Source organism: Pan troglodytes, chromosome 4, assembly GCF_028858775.2.
Source record: "Pan troglodytes isolate AG18354 chromosome 4, NHGRI_mPanTro3-v2.0_pri, whole genome shotgun sequence".
Classification (NCBI taxonomy): domain Eukaryota; kingdom Metazoa; phylum Chordata; class Mammalia; order Primates; family Hominidae; genus Pan; species Pan troglodytes.
In genome coordinates, this window is record NC_072402.2 from 60,376,493 (window position 1) to 60,395,411 (window position 18,919).

Sequence of the window (18,919 nt, forward strand, 5' to 3'; positions counted from 1 at the left end):
AATGTATATTTTTGTGGTACCACATGTTGTGAAAAATAAGTGAAGACCCTAGTGTTGGAAATCATGTGGAGTGATGGCAATTATCCTCTACTGCTGATGGGGGTATAAATATATACAACCACTTTAGAAAGCAATAAAGCTGAACATGAGCATATCTTGTGACTGAGCAATTCTACTCCTAGGTATATAGCTCAGAGAAATTGTTGTGTAATTACCAGAAGACCTGTGTAGGAAAGGTTCCTAGTAGAAATATTCATAAAAGCAAAATGTTAGATGCAATACGAATGTCCATCAATAATAGATTGGACTAAACAATTATGGAGTTTTAATTTAACGGATTACAATACAGCAGCAAAAATATATGAAAAAATGATTGTGTGAATTACAGCTTGTAATAATACACCGTGGATGTATCTCACAAACAATGTTGAATGTAAGAAACAAGTCACGGGAAAATACATGGAGTACAATTTCATTTCTATGGAGTTCAAATACAGTAGAACTAAGCAATACATTGTTTTAGGGTTACATATGTTGATATACTATAAATAAAAGCAAAAATTCATATTGTGATTACCTCTAGGGCAGTAGTTCTCAACAAGGGGTGACTTTGCCCTCCAGGGGATATATGGAAGTGTTTGGAGACGTTTCCGGTTGTCACAACTGGTGGTGATGGTGGTGATATGCTACTGTCATCTTATGGGTTGAGGCCAGGGGTATTGCTAAGCATCCAAAATGTTCTGATTAAGAATTATCTGCCCAAAATGTCAATAGCGTGAGGTTGAGAAACTGTTCTAAAGCAGTGGAGGGAAGAAAAAGTGCTTTAAAAGTTATAGTAGGCCAGGCCTGGTGGCTCATGCCTGTAATCCCAGCACTTAAGGCAGATCACCTGAGGTCAGGAGTTTGAGACCAGCCTGGCCAATGTGGTGAAACCCTGTCTCTACCAAAAATACAAAAATTAGCTGGGCGTGGTGGCGGGCGCCTGTAGTCCCAGCTACTTGGGAGGCTGAGGCAGGAGAATCGCTTGAACCCAGGAGGTGGAGGTTGCAGTGAGCCGAGATCGTACCACTGCACTCCAGCTTGGGTGACAAGAGCGAAACTCGGTCTCAAAAAAAAAAAAAGTTATAGTAATATTCTGGGTTTTAACTTGAATGGTGAGCGCACAGTGTTTTTTTATGTTATTCTTTAAACTACATATTTACTTTATATACTTTTTGTATGTAGACATTTCACAATACAACAACAACAAAAATGAATATTTTAAGATGTTTGAGGTTTTTTTTTTTTTTTTCCCACCAGCCTGTGTCAGTTGACCCAAATGCCTTGAGCTCATTTCTTAACTTGGGATTTTGGAGATGTATCTATGTAGATGAGCATGAAGGACTTTTCTAATCAGATTAAGTGATAAAATGTCTTGACATTTTCCCTTTAGAGGCCTAGGGTGGGGATTTGGAGACTAGATGGGAATATAGTGATACTTACTTTTAAAGACCAAATTATTTTCTAAGTAAGGACTTAAAAATATTTACATGAAGTAATCTTGTTTACTCATCTGCTTCGTACAGAAGAACATATGTATGTGTGTACAAAATGCTTAAGGAATTTGTTTAAAATGCATGATGTAAAAATTCTGAGTAAAAGATAGGAGTGCAGCTTGTAAGTTCCTTGAGGGCAGGGAGTCTATCTTGTGTTTGTCTTTATAGCCTTTACAATACCTTGCACAACATCTGGCACTGGGCAAATGCTCCATAGCTGTATGCCCAATTATATTAAGTTACAGTGAAAATAATTTTCTGTTTTGCCTTTGTTTGAATGTAAGAAAAAGCAGATTTTCTTTATTTCTTCTATCACCTTTTGTTTTAGCTGTCTCAGATGAGTATTTGTCCCCAGTTAGATTAATAGGTTACTTGAAAGCTAAACATGTTTTTTAGTTATTTTAAGTGAAGTTAATTCCTGAGTCTGTTTTCCCAGATCCTCTGAGAAGCAGTTGCCAAGTTGGGATTTGCATGCAAGTTGGGGAATGTCTATGAAGTAGAAAGAGGGAGGAAACCACGAAAGGTAGAGAGAGCCTTCAGACCATGCTGTAGGTCTGACATCTGTGAAGGAAGAGTGGGAAGGAAGGAGGGATGGGGAAGAATTTTACAATGCCATGTATTCCTGAGAAGTCTTGGCTGGATGGATGGGGCTTCCCTAAGCAAAGTTGCCTGTTGCTGGAGTTTCGCACTGGGCAACAACAACAGTGATTCCAGTACCTCTGCACACTTGGGCGCTGGCTGGCAGCCCAGTAGAAACACAATTTCTGCATGAATGCCATGGTAGACCTGAAGCTGTGGCAGCAAGAGGCCGTCAGTTAGTTGTGCTTCTCCAGAAAGGGAGCTCTGACTGGCATATTTCCATGGCTGCCGCAGTAAGCCAGCACAATAAGGTATTTCCATCTAGAACTTCGGAATATTGGAACTGCTGATATCAGAAATTGTATGTATTCCTCTTTGAATACCTAGCACTGAGCCTGGGCCTGAGACCTAACAGGTGTTCAGTCTCTGTCCCTGCTTATTTAATGAAGAAAGGCTGGTCATGGATTCATTCCAAGGGCAGATAAAAATCGGCCCTAAAACGAGAGAGTGTGATGATCTTAATTGTTTCCCACACAAAACTCATATGTTGAAGCCCTGACTCCGAATGTGATGATGTTTGGGGATGGGGCCTTTGGGAGATAATTAGGTTTAGATGAGGTCATGAGGGTGGGGCCCTCCTGATGGGATTAGCACTCTTATAAGAAGAGACACCGAAGGGCTTGCTTTCTCTCTCTCTCTGTCTACCATGTGAGGACATAGGAAGGTGGACATCTTTAAGCCAGGAAGAGATCCCTCAACAGAAACTGACCATGCCGGCACCCTGATCTGGGACTTCCAGGCTCTAGACCTGTGAGAAAATAAATTTCTGTTGTTTAAGCCACCCAGTCTAAGGTATTTTATTTTGGCAGATTAACACAGGGAGGAGAAAAAAAAAATTCTTGTAAATTACAGATAACATAAACCAGAAAACAAAAACAAAAACAAACTCTTATTAGCTCCTGTTGGAAAGAAATGCTGAGTTATGAGTAAAACAAAAAGTAGAAGAGGAAACCTAAAAAGATTATGGGTTAGCTTATGGGATGAGAAATAGTGTTAGATTGTTGAGCTGAGTTGTTTTTTTGGTGCTTTTAATGTTACTGCCAAATAGCAGCGAGTTAAAATACTTAGAAGTTAAGGAGCAAAAAGCCTTATATTTTACATATTAGGAATCCATATCTGAAGTGAGCAAGACCAAATTGGAACATATATAGGACAGAAAGCTTCCTAGGTTAAGTGTGTGATATACAGGTAAATGTATGCCTCCATTAAAAGGTTTAATAAAGATCATTACTCAGAGACAACAAAGGGTATCCAGTGCATGCTGTCCACCTTTCCCACTGAGGTTTGGAGTAGACAGACCTTTCTCCAGACCCTGAAAAGCAGTGATGCTTATTTAAAGGGCCTTAACTCAGGAAGATGTGGCAGGAAACTTAAGGTATAGGTAGAAAAACTTAGACATTATCAGTGGTGGAGATATGAAGGCTTCCAAAGCCCAGAACAAATTGAGACAGAGGGAAGCAGATAACAAACAAACAAACAAACAAAACAATCTTTAAAACCAAGCATCTGGTCCAAGGAGATAACTCCACTTCCTATGAGTACAGCACAGGAGATAGTGTTATTCTCCTAATGTAATGTAGGGATGTATCACAAAGAAGTAATTTAGTTTCTGAAACAAAAGGAGTCCTGTTATATGGATCTGTTTTGGATCTTAAGCAACATTCATTTGGTTCTGTTCAGGAGGAAGGAGGGGACGTAAATTTAGGCCAAGAGTTTATAGTACAATTGTGGTTCTATGATTTTATGAAATCCTGGCAATGAAAACAGGCCATGCTTAAGAATGTGATCTTGAAGTGAACCTTCTACCATCAGGCATGGATGAGCTCCAGGCCAGAGAGGCACACAAGGGCATTGCTTTGGAATGCTCTTAGGAATGTCAGGGTAAGCATTTTCCAAAGGTGTTGCGCTGAGACTTTTCTGAGTTGGGAACTATAATACCACCATCATGGAGCCAGAAGCACAATGGTGGGCAATTAGCTGGTGCTGACAAGAAGCAGGTTAAGGGAGCAGTGATAATTTTAGCTTCTAGTGACCTTCCTGTGGGTTGTGGACCCTTTTGGCCAACATTGAACGGCCCAGATGAATGAAGCTAGGGCCAGTGAATCTTGCCCTTCTGCAGGAATGGTACTGTTTGAAGCACACAGAAGCCACAGGGGTGACTGTTTGGTTTTCTGTACCCAACAGCTGCGTGAACTAAAACTGAAACAAGTGATGGAGATTTGAACTAAATAATACCAGGGGAATATCCTGCATGGTTACAGATTTTGATTATCAAGAAGAGCTTTAAAAACTCTTTAAATTCTTCTTTGGCCTTTGCAGAAATTATTCTTTTGTCTCTTTTTTTTTTTGAGACGAAGTCTTACTCTGTCACCCAGCCTGGAGTGCAGTGGCACGATCTCGGCTCACTGCAAGCTCTGCCTCCCGGGTTCACGCCATTCTCCTGCCTCAGCCTCCTGAGTAGCTGGGACTACAGGCGCCCGCCACCACGCCCGGCTAATTTTTTTTGTATTTTTAGTAGAGACGTGGTTTCACCATGTTAGCTAGGATGGTCTCGATCTCCTGACCTCGTGATCTGCCTGCCTCGGCCTCCCAAAGTGCTGGGATTACAGGCATGAGCCACCACGCCCGGCCTGCAGAAATTATTGAATGCGTTTTACTAGCAGAGAAAGCATTCATCCTTCAAAACAATAGCAGTAAAAATGGCATTCAGTTTCATCTTGAGATGAAGAGTCATTTGCTAGTGGGTAGAAATCATCCTTTTATCTAGTTACAAGATTTGCTTGTACCTACTTATATTCAATTTCTGTGACTTCTTTTTTGCGGGGGGAGGGAGGCAGGGAGAGCTACCTTTGTGATTACAGTAAAAAGGCAAAACAATTGTATGTTATTATTGGTATTACTACTGATAATATTAGTAACAATGTTATTAATACGATTATATATTATTAAAATTGCTTATTTTCATTTAGCTCTTTAGGTCTGGACAAATCCTACCCTAATTCAATTGGGTTATTACAATATACAGTGCTACATGTAAGGACACTGTATTTCCTATGGATGCTGTAACAAATTATCACAAACTTTGTGGCTTAAAACAACATAGATTCTCTTGTAATTCTGGAGGTCAGAAGCCTAAAGTGGGTTTCACTGGACTAAAATCAAGGTGTTGGCAGAGCTGTGTTCTTTCTGGACGTTCTGGGTAGGAATCCATTTTTTGCCCCTTTGTGCTTCTAGCAGCTATCTGTATTCCTCAGCTCATGGCCCCTTCTGGCAATGGCATACTTATAGCTTTTGCTTCCATTATCACATCTCCTCTATGACTCTGACACTCATGTCTCCCTCTTTATAAGGACGCTTGTGATGAAGTTGGGCCTACATGAATAATCCAGAAGAATCTCCCCATCTCATGATCCTTAATCATATCTGCAAAGTTCCTTTTGCCATGTAAGATAACATATTCACAGTTTCCTGGGATTAGGAAATGAACGTGTTGGGTTGTGATGGTAATTGACTCTATGGGGGACATTATTCTGCCTACCATAAGCACCTTAGTACGATCTTAGGACTTAGTACAATCTGTCCTCTTCTAGAGAAAAAAGAAAACCAGTGTAGCCTAGTCCTAATGCTGGGTGTAGAATGTTGTCATCATATATAAAACCAAGGTTAAAAATTTGTCAGATAGATCGGAAGTCTTGCACTCTGCAAATACTGGTTCTAGCAACAAATTAAAGAGCAGATTTAATATATGACCATTTGGAGAAGAGTGGTATTAACTGTACCTGTTTATTATGCCCCTTGGAGATTCCAGCATAAGCATTTATTGTCAACTGTGTGGGATGCTGAGATGTCTGCAGTCATTATAAAGGAATGCAAAACTCTAAAACAAAGTGAGACACACCTTAATTACATAAATTCTGCATAATCATACATTTTAATGATTTGAGTGGAAATGAATTAAGATGTTGGCTTGGCTGTTTTTATAAAGACCAAAATAATAGTAGCTTAAGCAGAATAAGTTTCTCATATAAAAATCCAAGCTGGCCAGGCATGATGGTGTGTGCCAGTAGTCTCAGCTACTCAGGAGGCTGAGCCCAGGAGTTCAAGTCCAGCCTGGGCAACATAGCAAGAATCTGTCTCTCTTTGGGAGGCCGAGGTGGGCGGATCACGAGGTCAGGAGATCGAGACCATCCTGGCTAAAACGGTGAAACCCCATCTCTATAAAAATACAAAAAAAAAAAAAAAAATTAGCCAGGCGTGGTGGCGGGTGCCTGTAGTCCCAGCTACTCGGGAGGCTGAGGCAGGAGAATAGCGTGAACTCGGGAGGCAGAGCTTGCAGTAAGCCGAGATTGCACCACTGCACTCCAGTCTGGGTGACAGAGCGAGACTGCGTCTAAAAAAAAATAAATAAATAAAATAAAATAATAATAATATAAAATTTTAAATTTAAGCCAGTAGTCACTTTGGAATCTAGCTCTTTGCTTCATGAGTCAGGGGCTCAGGCTCTTTCTAGCTTGTTGTTCTTCCATTGCCTCAGTGCTTCTGCTCATGTGCAGGCTGCAGGAGGTTCACCACTCCCGTATGTTTGTTTATTCTGTGGGAAAGGGAAAGTGGAGGCCAAGTAGTTTCCTTCTGGGGGCATGATCTGGAAATCACAGACATCACTTGCCCTCACATCCCAGTTGCCAGAACTTAAGGCACGTGATGATACCTGACTACCAAAGAAGCTTGGAAAGGTGAACTCTAGTAAGCCTCCAAGACTCTAGGAGTTCTACTCCTAAGGGGGCATATAGAATGGATATTGGGGACAATCAGTCATCTTTTTCACAAGTACATGAGCTAAGGCAGTTTGATCTGAGACTAAGCCAACAGATGGTGCAGTGTACCTCAAAGACAGTGTGTAGGCAGAGAATCAGTGTTGCCTGTAGCCATTGTCAGGCACACACTGAATGAGCGCATAGTGTGGCAGCAAGACTGGTTTTGTGTTGTGTGGCAAATCCAGCTTCAGCTTCTGATTGGATTGATAATTGAGACTCTATGGGCCAAGATTGAATCTAGTGTTTTCTTTATGATATCAATATAGTTTATGTATTTTTGCCCACAGGCACATAAGCACACAGAGTTGTTCCTGGCAGTTTTATTTCTGTGGGTATAAGTGAGGGGTTATGTGTTTTATAACCTAGGAAATGAGAATTTATAAAGGTTTTTTTTTGAGACAGAATCTTGCTCTGTCATCCAGACTGGAGCGCAGTGGCGCAGTCTGGGCTCACTGCAACCCCTGCCTCCCGGGTTCAAGCAGTTCTCTTGCCTCAGCCTCCTGAGTAGCTGGGATTACAGGTGTGTGCCACCATGCCTGGCTAATTTTTGTATTTTTAGCAGAGTCGGGGTTTCACCATGTTGGTCAGGCTGGTCTTGAACTCCTGACCTCATGATCCACCCGCCTCAGTCTCCCAAAGTTCTGGGATTACAGGCATGAGCCACCGAGCCTGACCTAAATGTTTTCTTTCTTACCTTTAGTAAGCAAAATAATGTTCTCAAATAGAGTGAGAACATCTGGCTAGCATACCACCTTTCTGGCAGGGGAATTTACAATTTTAGGTTTAATGAACCTATTGAGAGCCACAAATGTCCCTCCTAATTTCTATTTTTACAGTAAAATAGTTACACTGTGAAATACGTAAGATTGATAGGACTGCTGTATTTTTCTTTATCATGTTTTGAAATTAGAGTCCAGGCAAGAACAAGATAAAATCTGTTTGCTTTAGGTGTTTTATTCTGGGGAATGCAGAATGTATCCTTTTCTCTCAAGATCAGGACTTCTCTGCCACATGCCTTTGTGAATCCAGCACAAGTCCCCTTGGGTGGCCCTTCTGGTTGAGTCTGACCCAGCATCAGCCGACTCTCTTTCTGCCCCTAAACCTGCTCATGCCCTGGGCTCCTTTTTCTCAGTGACTGGCACCACAGCCCGTTCAGCTGCCAAGCCAGGAACTAGACTCAATCTACAGCACTCCCCTGCCTCATGATCCTAGCAGTCCTCAAGTTTGATCTCTCCTACCCTAGTTCCCTCACCTCTCTGTCATTACCTGGATTCCAGTGCCAGCATTCCTTGCTTAGAAAGACCTAACGGCCTCCTTTGAACTCTAGAGCCTTTCATCAGCCAAAGTGCATCTATTGCACTATCTTAGAATTGCGTGGTCATTTTTCTGTAACTCACATCTCACTGTAAGCACAGTGAGGACGTGACGATGTTAGTTTCTCTGTTCCCCTCCCCCAGCATCTGGTGGCTCTTCACCATCATCATGGTCATGATCACCACTGACATTTACCGAGCACTTATTAAGTGTTGAGCAGTGTCTGTGCTAAGGCTTTTATAGATGAACTCATTGAACTCGGTATAATCTTTTGAAGAAGTTACTGTAATATTACTATCCTCATTTTACTGAGAGGAGACCAGGACATGGCATGGTTAGATGTCTTTTCCATCTGGTAGAGATAGGATTTTGAGGCAGAATTTGATACATTCTTAGCCACCACACACTGCTGTTATCCAGATAGTAGGTATTCAATATGAATTTATTGAATTTAATCTGGAATAATTTCTCAGCTTTTTTTTGTCTTTTATTCCTTGACATTTTTGAAGAGGCCAGTCCAGTTATTTTGCAGAATTTCTTTGAGTTTAGATTTGTCTAATTGTTTCTTCGTGATTAGGTTAAGATTAAACATTTTGGACAGGAATATTCCATAGGCGACACTGTATCCTTCTCAGTGCATCTCAGCAGGAGCACAGGGTGCCAGTTTATCCCATCATTGGTGTTGATTTTTTAAGTTCATAATTAACCTAAATTTCAGAGGCTGGTAATTTCTGGCTTTATCCCAAATTCATGGACTGTACCCTATTTAGAGCCTACTATATCTCTTATTTTTCACTACACAATCTATTTTTTATTGTATCTTTATAGCATATTTAGAGGTAGATATGGGACTATGTAAGTTTAGTACGGTTTGCTGAACTTTGGAATGTTTTTATAATCATAATATTTTGATCAAGATGGAACCTTAGAATTTTCCTCTCATTTGGATTAGAATGTTAATTCTATACTAGGTAGTTCTTGTGGCTAGACTGTTGCACTTTTGAAGGCAGATTTAAGAGTTCCACTTTCATGTGGTCCAGCCAGCTTTCTTCTGTGTCTCAGAGGTCTCCTTACTCTGCTAGCTGCCTTTACTTTTAGGGATTAATGGTATGGAATAGTGGCTATAATTGCAAGCATATTAATTACCACAAGTGGAAAATAAGTTCTAATTATGTATTCTATATTAACTTCATATAGGAAAAAACAATTTTTACCTTCTGACTGTAGATGTTCTAATGATAATTTTAAAAGGCACCACAGAAGAGGGAGTGGGAAATTGTTTAGCTACATGAGGATCATCCTTTACAAAGGGCCATTGTGAGGTTTCTTTTGGTAATTATAAATTGTAGCTATGTGTTTAGGTGGAGAGGCTTTTTTTCTTGATAAGAAACATTTGGGGTTATTTAACTTAGGAACTTAAAATACTTTGAATTTTGCAACTTAAGTGACATGGTGACCCTTGATTTTCACCAAGAGTATATCTGATTGATGGAAATTTCCACCCTAGGAATTGTACATTTTTGTGTACTTTCTTTTCATGGATGGTTGACTTTGTTTTCTTGACAAACATGTAGTGTTTTATCCTCAGAACTAGTACTTTTCTCTTGCTAGGAAGAATAATTTGTTTTGTCAATGATTAAAAATTATCCTAGAACGCAGTCACTGCCAAGGATGTGGTTTACTCATATCCATAGTTTGGGAACAAAATTATGTTTCAAACTTTAAGGTTGGACATGCTGGCTCCTGCTTGTAATCTCAGAACTTTGGGAAGCCAAGGCAGGAGGATCGCTTTAAGGCCAGGAGTTTGAGACCAGCCTGGGGAACATAACAAAACCTAGTCTTAAAAAAAAAAAAAAAAAAAAAAAAAGCCAGGAGTGGTGGCACACACCTATAGGCCTAGCTATTCAGGAAGCTGAGACAGAAGGATCTCTTGAGCCCAGGAGTTTGAGGCTGCACCAAGTTATGATTACACCACTGCATTCCACCTGGAGCAACAGAGAAAGGCCCTGTGTCTTAAAAAAACCAATTTAAATAAATAAATAAAGAAATAAATAAATAAATAAATAAATAAATGTTAAGCACAGCCAATAGATTAATATTACATAGGCAGAGGAGAATCTGCTTGACCCTGGTGATGATTTGGTCTTTGCTTTGTGGAACATAAACTTATTTAAACAGTGACTTAATGTATTATATAAGGTGAATCTGAATGAGAGGTTTTATGCTTATTGTATACAGTGGAGGACCAGTCTGCATCCTCTCTATTCTTTTGGGTTTAGCTAAGGTTCTGGCACGTAGTAAGTACTTCCTGGCTCTCTGTTGACTAAGTTAGCATATTAGAGTTCTCCAGAGAGAATAAAAAGGATATATATATGGTCAGTAGATTCCATATCCATGAATTCAACTAACCACCATTGAAAATATTTGAAAACAAATTTGCATTCGTACCCAACATGTATAGATATTTTTCCTTGTCATTCCCTAAACAGTATTTCCCAAACAATGTAACTATTTACATAGCATTTGTATTGTATCAGATACTCTAAGTTATCTAGAGATGATTTAAAGTATGTAGGAGGATGTGCATAGGTTATATGCAAATACGATACCATTTTATATCTAGATTTGAGTATCTGTGGATTTTGATACCTGAAGGAGGTCCTGAAACCAATTCCCCATGGATACTGAGGGACAACTGTACAACTGTTTAGATATATAAGAGGGGATTTATTAGGGGAATTAGCTTATGTGATTATAGAGTCTGAGAAGTTCCACAACAGGCCATCTGCAAGCTGGAGACCATGGGATGCTGATAGTGTGGCTCAGTTCAAGTCCCCAAGGCCTCAGAACCAGGAAAGCCAATGTTGTAACTTTCAGTCCAAGGCTGAAGGCCAGGCAACCCGGGGAGCCACTGATGTAAACCTTGGAGTCCAAAGGCCTGGGACCCTGGAGTTCTGTTGTCCAAGGCAGGGGACGAGTGTATTCCAGATCCTGGAGATAGAATGACACATTCACCTTTTTCCTGTTTCTTTACTGTCTTCACCACCATCCACCAGACTGGATGGTGCCTGCCCACATTGAGGGTGGATCTTCCCCACCTAGTCCACTCAGACTCACATGCCAATCTCCTCTGGAAACATCATCCCAGACACATTCCAAAACAATGCCTTACAGGTTTCTAGATATTCCTTAATCCAGTCTAGTTGGCATTTCAAATTATTACAGTGGGAATACAGTTCTTTAGAGTAGAGAGAAGAGCAGGCCACAGGAGGCTCAGGCAGGTGGCCGTAGCACCCAACACAGACCTAACAGATTGTGTGCTTCCTTTTGAAGGGCCATGAGGGCAGGGGATTTCTTGTTTTGTTCATTGCTGTATCTCCAGTGCCTAGATAAGTGTCTGGCATGTTGCAAGTGCTTAATACATGTTTGTGGAATGAATGCATGAATGAACAGAGCTCCAATTAGTGTGTCGAAACCAGGATACACATGCCCCTGGGGATACATGGGCATTCTAAGTTATGGTAGGTAGCAGTGATAGGAGTCTAAGAAAATCAGTGTTCATTTGTGTGGATTCTCCTTTATCGCTTCCCCTTTCACAACTACTCTATTTTCAGTTAGGAGAGAAAGGCGCTACTCTCTCATCCTAAATCTTGGTGCATTGGCCTTGGAAATAAAAACCTCCAGGGCACAAGCCAAAGGAAAAACTCAAAATATGATGTTAGTGTTGAGAAAGTGAATGACTCTAATATTACCAGATAACAAACCATTTTCAGTTTTTTGCTTTCAATAAAATAAAATATACTCAAATTGTCAGCTGATCTTTAAAAATATTGATAATTCATGTGCAATTTTTTGTTACATAACTAAGAAGAAGTCCAAAGAATTGAATGATTTCACAGTCGCTAAACTTCTATTCCTATTTTATTTATGAGAGCAGGTTTCTTATATTTTATATCTACATTAAAAAATGTGAAAAATAGGAATAGAACTGATGCTGAACTGTATCTCATCCTAGTGATAAATAATAATCCTCAGGCCGGGCGTGGTGGCTCACGCCTGTAATCTCAGCACTTTGGGAGACCGAGGCAGGTGGATCAGGAGGTCAGGCGTTGGAGACCAGCCTGGCCAACATAGTGACACCCTGTCTCTATTAAAAATACAAAAAATTAGCTGGGTGTGGTGGCAGGCATCTGTAATCCCAGCTAATCAGGAGGCTGAGGCAGGCGAATCGCTTGAACCTGGGAGGTGGAGGTTGCAGTGAGCCGAGATCGTGCCACCGCACTCCAGCCCAGGCGACAGTGCGAGACACCATCTCAAAAAAAATTAAAAATAAAAAAATTTAAAAATCCTCTATGTTGTGTAAATAAAAATATAACCTATCCATCTCATTAAGAGATGTATTACTGAAAAGTTTTACTTTTTATACATTATGGATTTGTCAACATTTATTATATATTAATTTTGATCAATTGTGGACCAATAATAATTTTAGGAACTTAGTCCATAAGAGAAAATTTAAAAATATTGAAAACTTACGGCTACAGGAAATGTAAAATGTGAGACTTCAATTATGTACACAGTTTACTTGTGGGGGAGCATGATAGAGTGATCAGTAAAAGATTTACAAGCATAAAAATATGTTATTGAAGTTCTGCTGGGGATATGGAAAAGATGTATGAATTCAAGAAAAAATTTAAAAAGGATATATGACTGAAAAGGAGCTTGTTCTTTTTTTTGATTTTATTTTATTTTATTATTATTATACTTTAAGTTTTAGGGTACATGTGCACAATGTGCAGGTTATTTACGTATGTATACATGTGCCATGCTGGTGTGCTGCACCCATTAACTCATCATTTAGCATTAGGTATATCTCCTAAAGCTATCCCTACCCCCCACCCCCACCCCACAACAGTCCCCAGAGTGTGATGTTCCCCTTCCTGTGTCCATGTGTTCTCATTGTTCAATTCCCACCTATGAGTGAGAATATGCGGTGTTTGGTTTTTTGTTCTTGGAATAGTTTACTGAGAATGACGATTTCCAATTTCATCCATGTCGCTAGAAAGGACATGAACTCATCATTTTTTATGGCTGCATAGTATTCCATGGTGTATATGTGCCACATTTTCTTAATCCAGTCTATCATCGTTGGACATTTGGATTGGTTCCAAGTCTTTGCTATTGTGAATAGTGCTGCCATAAACATATGTGTGCATGTGTCTTTATAGCAGCATGATTTACAGTCCTTTGGGTATATACCCAGTAATGGGATGGCTGGGTCAAATGGTATTTCTAGTTCTAGATCCCTGAGGAATCACCACACTGACTTCCACAATGAAACCCATCTGTACATCACCATCATCAAAGACCAAAAGTAGATGAAACCACAAAGATGGGGGAAAAAACAGAGCAGAAAAACTGGAAACTCTAAAAAGCAGAGTGCCTCTCCTCCTCCAAAGGAACGCAGTTCCTCACCAGCAACGGAACAAAGCTGGACGGAGAATGACTTTGACAAGTTGAGAGAAGAAGGCTTCAGACGATCAAACTACTCCGAGCTACAGGTGGAAATTCAAACCAAAGGCAAAGAAGTTGAAAACTTTGAAAAAAATTTAGACGAATGTATAATTAGAATAACCAATACAGAGAAGTGCTTAAAGGAGCTGATGGAGCTGAAAGCCAAGGCTCGAGAACTACGTGAAGAATGCAGAAGCCTCAGGAGCCGATGCGATCAACTGGAAGAAAGGGTATCAGTGATGGAAGATGAAATGAATGAAATGAAGCGAGAAGGGAAGTTTAGAGAAAAAAGAATAAAAAGAAACAAACAAAGCCTCCGAGAAATATGGGACTATGTGAAAAGACCAAATCTACGTCTGATTGGTGTACCTGAAAGTGATGGGGAGAATGGAACCAAATTGGAAAACACTCTGCAGGATATTATCCAGGAGAACTTCCCCAATCTAGCAAGGCAGGCCAACGTTCAGATTCAGGAAATACAGAGAACGCCACAAAGATACTCCTCGAGAAGAGCAACTCCAAGACACATAATTGTCAGATTCACCAAAGTTGAAATGAAGGAAAAAATGTTAAGGGCAGCCAGAGAGAAAGGTCGGGTTACCCACAAAGGGAAGCCCATCAGACTAACAGCGGATCTCTCGGCAGAAACTCTACAAGCGAGAAGAGAGTGGGGGCCAATATTCAACATTCTTAAAGAAAAGAATTTTCAACCCAGAATTTCATATCCAGCCAAACTAAGCTTCATAAGTGAAGGAGAAATAAAATTCTTTACAGACAAGCTAATGCTGAGAGATTTTGTCACGACCAGGCTTGTTCTTTTTTTTTTTAAAAAAAGTAATGTTTTTCAAATCTCTGTGATACCTAGAGAGCTTTTTATCAATGTAAGGGAATGATTAACAGTTTTATTTATAAATCTGGATATTTATAACAAGTTGGAAATTATGTCCTTATGCAACTTATCAAACTAGATGTCAACTTAAAAATGGATAAGTGAGTATAAGTATATTGCTTCAGAATATTAATGCAGAGGATGCTGAAACAAACAATTTCGAGGATATTGCTTTAAAACAGAGCTCTGGCCAGGCGCGGTGGCTCATGCCTGTAATCCCAGCACTTTGGGAGGTTGAGGTGGGCAGATCACAAGGTCGGGAGATCGAGACCATCCTGGCTAACAATGTGAAACCCCGTCTCTACTAAAAATACAAAAAATTAGCTGGGTGTGGTGGCACATGCCTGTAGTCTCAGCTACTCAGGAGGCTGAGGCAGGAGAATCGCTTGAATCTGAGAGGCAGAGGTTGCAGTGAGCCGAGATCCCGCCACTGCACTCCAGCCTGGGTGACAGAGTGAGACCCCAATTCAAAACGAACAAACAAACAAAAACACAGCTCCATCCCCAGGGAGTGATTCTGTAGCTCTGTGTTGGGACCCAGGAATCCACCATTTAATAAATATCCAGATGATTCTGCTGTCTAAAATCTTTGAACACAGATACAGGGAATATATGGAAATTACTTTTTGTCTGCCTGAAAATAGAGCCAATTATTTTTTGCTTCTCACGTGTGTGTGTATTTTATTGTTAGTAATGTGATGGCAAGAAGCTTGCTTTTTTTGGGTCATCTTCTATTGCTGCTGCTCATTGTGTTTTAGTATCTCACATGGTTTTCCTGTAAGTTCATTTCATCTTCTAACTCTCCAAGATAAAACCATTTTCGTGATGTCTTGAGACTATCACAATTTTGTTATTTTAAAGATACTTTGTTCTTTAGATTAATTGACTATATTTCTAAATGCCAGCATTTCAAATCCTTCTATGTTCTGTTTTCTTTTTGCTCAGTGAAGGTTATTTGGTTTTCAGCCCCATGTATAAACCCAGATCTGAGTATTGAATAACCAAACTTTTAGTTGAAGTAACAGGAACCCACTTAAACCACTAAATACAGACAGATAATAGATTTTTCCGGTTTCTGGGATTTCTCATGAAATCCAAAAGCGGGGACATACCCATACTCAGGAAGACTTGGAACCAAACCCAGGAGGTCTTAGTGACATACTCTGGGATTTTTGTCTCTACTTTGTGAATTTTCTCTACACATCTGCTTCTTTCTCAACAAACTGACATTTTCTGCTACTTTGCCTACAAAGCAGGCAGAAGCTGGTCCCAAGGTCATCTATTATGTACAGCCACGGGGAGAGGTCTGCTCTCATTTCCAACTCCGAATTCCCGAGGAGGTGGATTTTCCTAACCCTGTTCTAGTCAGTTGAGGTGGGATTCTGTTGTTCAAATATGGCTGCTATGACTCTGGGACTAGTGAAGGTGCTTAGGCTCAAAAGATGTTGCTGCAACTGGCAGTTAATGAAGTTAGTCTGTTTCTCTTTCATACATTTTAAGTGTGAGGCAAAGCAGTAAGCCTGACATGGAGCGGTTTAGAAGATCTGAAATAAAAAACTGGATATTTAGTAGTTCTGTGACTTTGGGCAAGTCACTTAACATCTCTGAACCCCTGCCTTCTCATCTGTAAATACGAATAGTAATAGTTCCAACCTCACAGGGTTGTGGTGGAGGTTAAACGAGGCTTAATATGGAACCTGATATATAGTAACTGCTTCGTAAGTGTCAGCCATCATTCTAAAACTCATACACAAAGTCAGTTTGTAGTGTTTTATAAAATGTGTTAAGGGGCTTTCTTTAAGTATGTCTGTCTAAATACAAGTATTTCTAAATATATGGAATAGATGTGCTTGTAAACATAAACAGAAAATCTGACTCTAAAAACCTTTTGTTTCATTGAAATTTTCTTGGCAAACTTAGCTACAATAGTTACATTTTTTTATATAAATTTGAAAGGGCATGATAGAAAGTACCATAAAAGTGCAAAATCTGAAATAATTCGGAGTCCCTCTTCAATTTAAAAAGAATCACTATGATACATTCAATTGCAAAGTGCCTGAATAGAGCTCATTGATGTTACCATCGGCTGAACCTTATCTCTGGCAGAATTTTTGCAAGTGTACCATGCTCTTGCTTTAATATTTGTGATTATTTAGGATTGTTTTTATGCCCCCTAAAATGTCCTGTAAGTAGTCTTTAAAGTGGCAGCACTCGTGCTCAAAAAAATTTTCTTTTAAAGTCAGTAACTTTCTAAAGGAAACTAGGTGAGTTAAAATGTCATACAGAAGGCCAAACAACCACTACATTCCAGAAAGAGTATTTTGTAAAATATAACAATTGTACTAAGAACATTAAAAGTGATATTAAAGCAAAAATGTTGAAAGGGATCAGCAAAAAGAGTTGGATTTTTTTTTAGGGGAAGTCTGATTTATACTTTTATTTTAAAAAATTACAGCAGGGAGTTGATGTCATGAGCTGTGCTTGAAAAAGATGACCTTGGGGCAAAGATCCTGCAACCAGGGTGATCAGTCCATTCATTCAGTCAGTGTTGAACATTTAACTGTGGCATGGTACTTGAGGCAGTTGGCATAAAACCCTGAACAAAGACAAAATCTTTCCCCTTGTAGAGTTTACATTCTAATGGGGAGAGACACAGTAAACAATAAAGATGGTAAGTAAACTACATATTGTATGTTAGATGATAATGGCTTTGGGGAAAAAATAGCACATGATAAAGGGGTTGTGAGTATATAGGAGGAAGTTGCATTATGAAATAGGTGATCAAGGTAGGCTTCATGGAGGAGGTGAGATTTGAGAAAAGTCTTGAAGGAGTGAGGGCGTTAGCCATGTGGATATGTAGGGAAGAATGTCCCTGTCAGAAGGAACAGTCTATGCAAATGTCCTAAGACAGGAGCAATTCTGTGTTTGAGGAATTTTTAGGAGCCAATGGCTGAAGCAGAAAGAGTAGGGTGAGTGACTGAGAGAATAGAGGAGATGAGGTTAGGAAATAAGAGGCCAGATCATCTAGGGCTTTCAGGCCTTTTTAAGGACTTTGGCTTTTACTCTTAGTGACTGTGGGGGTACCTCATAGGGTTTTGAGTAGGGAACAATATTGACTAACTTGCATTTTTAAAGGATCACTCTCGCTGCTGTTTTGAGAATAGGCTAACCTAGGGCAATGTTAAAGCTGGGAGGCCAGTGAAGTATTATAGTCATTGTAGAGATGAATTTGGTTTGAACAGTGTGATAGGGGGAGAGGTGACAAGTGGTCAGAATATGGATGTATTTTGGAGCCTGAATCAATAGAATTTTCTCATGGAGTGGATGTGGGGAAGAATGAAGAGAGGAGTCAAGGATTCATATGGGGGTTTTTTAGGGAGGAGAAAGGATATGATTTTCATCAACTGAAATGGAGGATGTATTGAGCAGCTTTCAGAGGGAAGACCTAAAATCCTCAGGAGGCTTGTGCAGTAATCTAGGCAAAAGATGATTAGGTCCCTAATGGTAGAGGGAATGAAAAGGTGGAGACAGAGTCAAGAAACTTTGTAGATGTTCAGCAATCAGGTATTCTGTGATATACTGAAGGAGTTGGTAGAGGTAAAAATGGAGAGGTTGGAGTTTAACGTGACAACAATTTGGTGGTCAGAAGAAATGAGTGGATGGTAATGCTTTTAACTGAGACAGGGGACACATAGAAGGAGTAATTTGGGGAGCAAAGAAGATGATCTTGCAACTAGATGTGTGAGTTGGAGGTGCCATGTTGGAAATACATTTTTGCAGCCTAAAAGCAGTATTAGAAATGGGGGTTGTATGGATGGGGTTGCTCTCTGCTTGGTTCACTGCTCTATCCCTGTTGCTCAGAATATTGCCTCACCCAAAGTAAGCATTCAATGATCATTTGTCAGATGGATGGATGCAATTTTGGAAGTCATCCAAATGGAGAGGGTTGCTGTTTTACCCTTTTGGCCTCATTGGTTCATTAGATGGCTTGCTCCAGTTTCCTGTTTCCTTTCTTCGTGGAACCATAGGGTTATAGACAATAATGGGCTGGGAAGCATACATACATGCATCTTCCTTATTATTTTACACTCTGTGATTAAAATGCTCCCTTTTCCCTTCAGCCCTTATCTTTTTAAATTATGTGATTCCCTTTTGTTTTTCTCTCTGCACTGTAGGGGTAGAAAAATCTTTAAACAAAAGTTGCTTCATTGTGT

At 39.9% G+C, this 18,919-nt stretch overlaps 1 protein-coding gene across 4 annotated transcripts in view; it reads left to right on the forward strand.

Annotated features, from left to right (window-relative positions):
- ARL15 (ADP ribosylation factor like GTPase 15) overlaps positions 1 to 18,919 on the forward strand; it is a 429,148-nt gene that overhangs the window by 28,373 nt on the left and 381,856 nt on the right. Inside the window, exon 1 of one of the 4 annotated variants that reach the window (XR_010157239.1) lies at positions 1 to 18,919. This exon is cut by the window's right edge and continues 88,792 nt beyond it. The exons of the other annotated variants lie outside the window; for them this stretch is intronic. The gene's annotated coding sequence lies outside the window, so the exon portion shown is untranslated. 4 annotated transcript variants of the gene reach the window in all.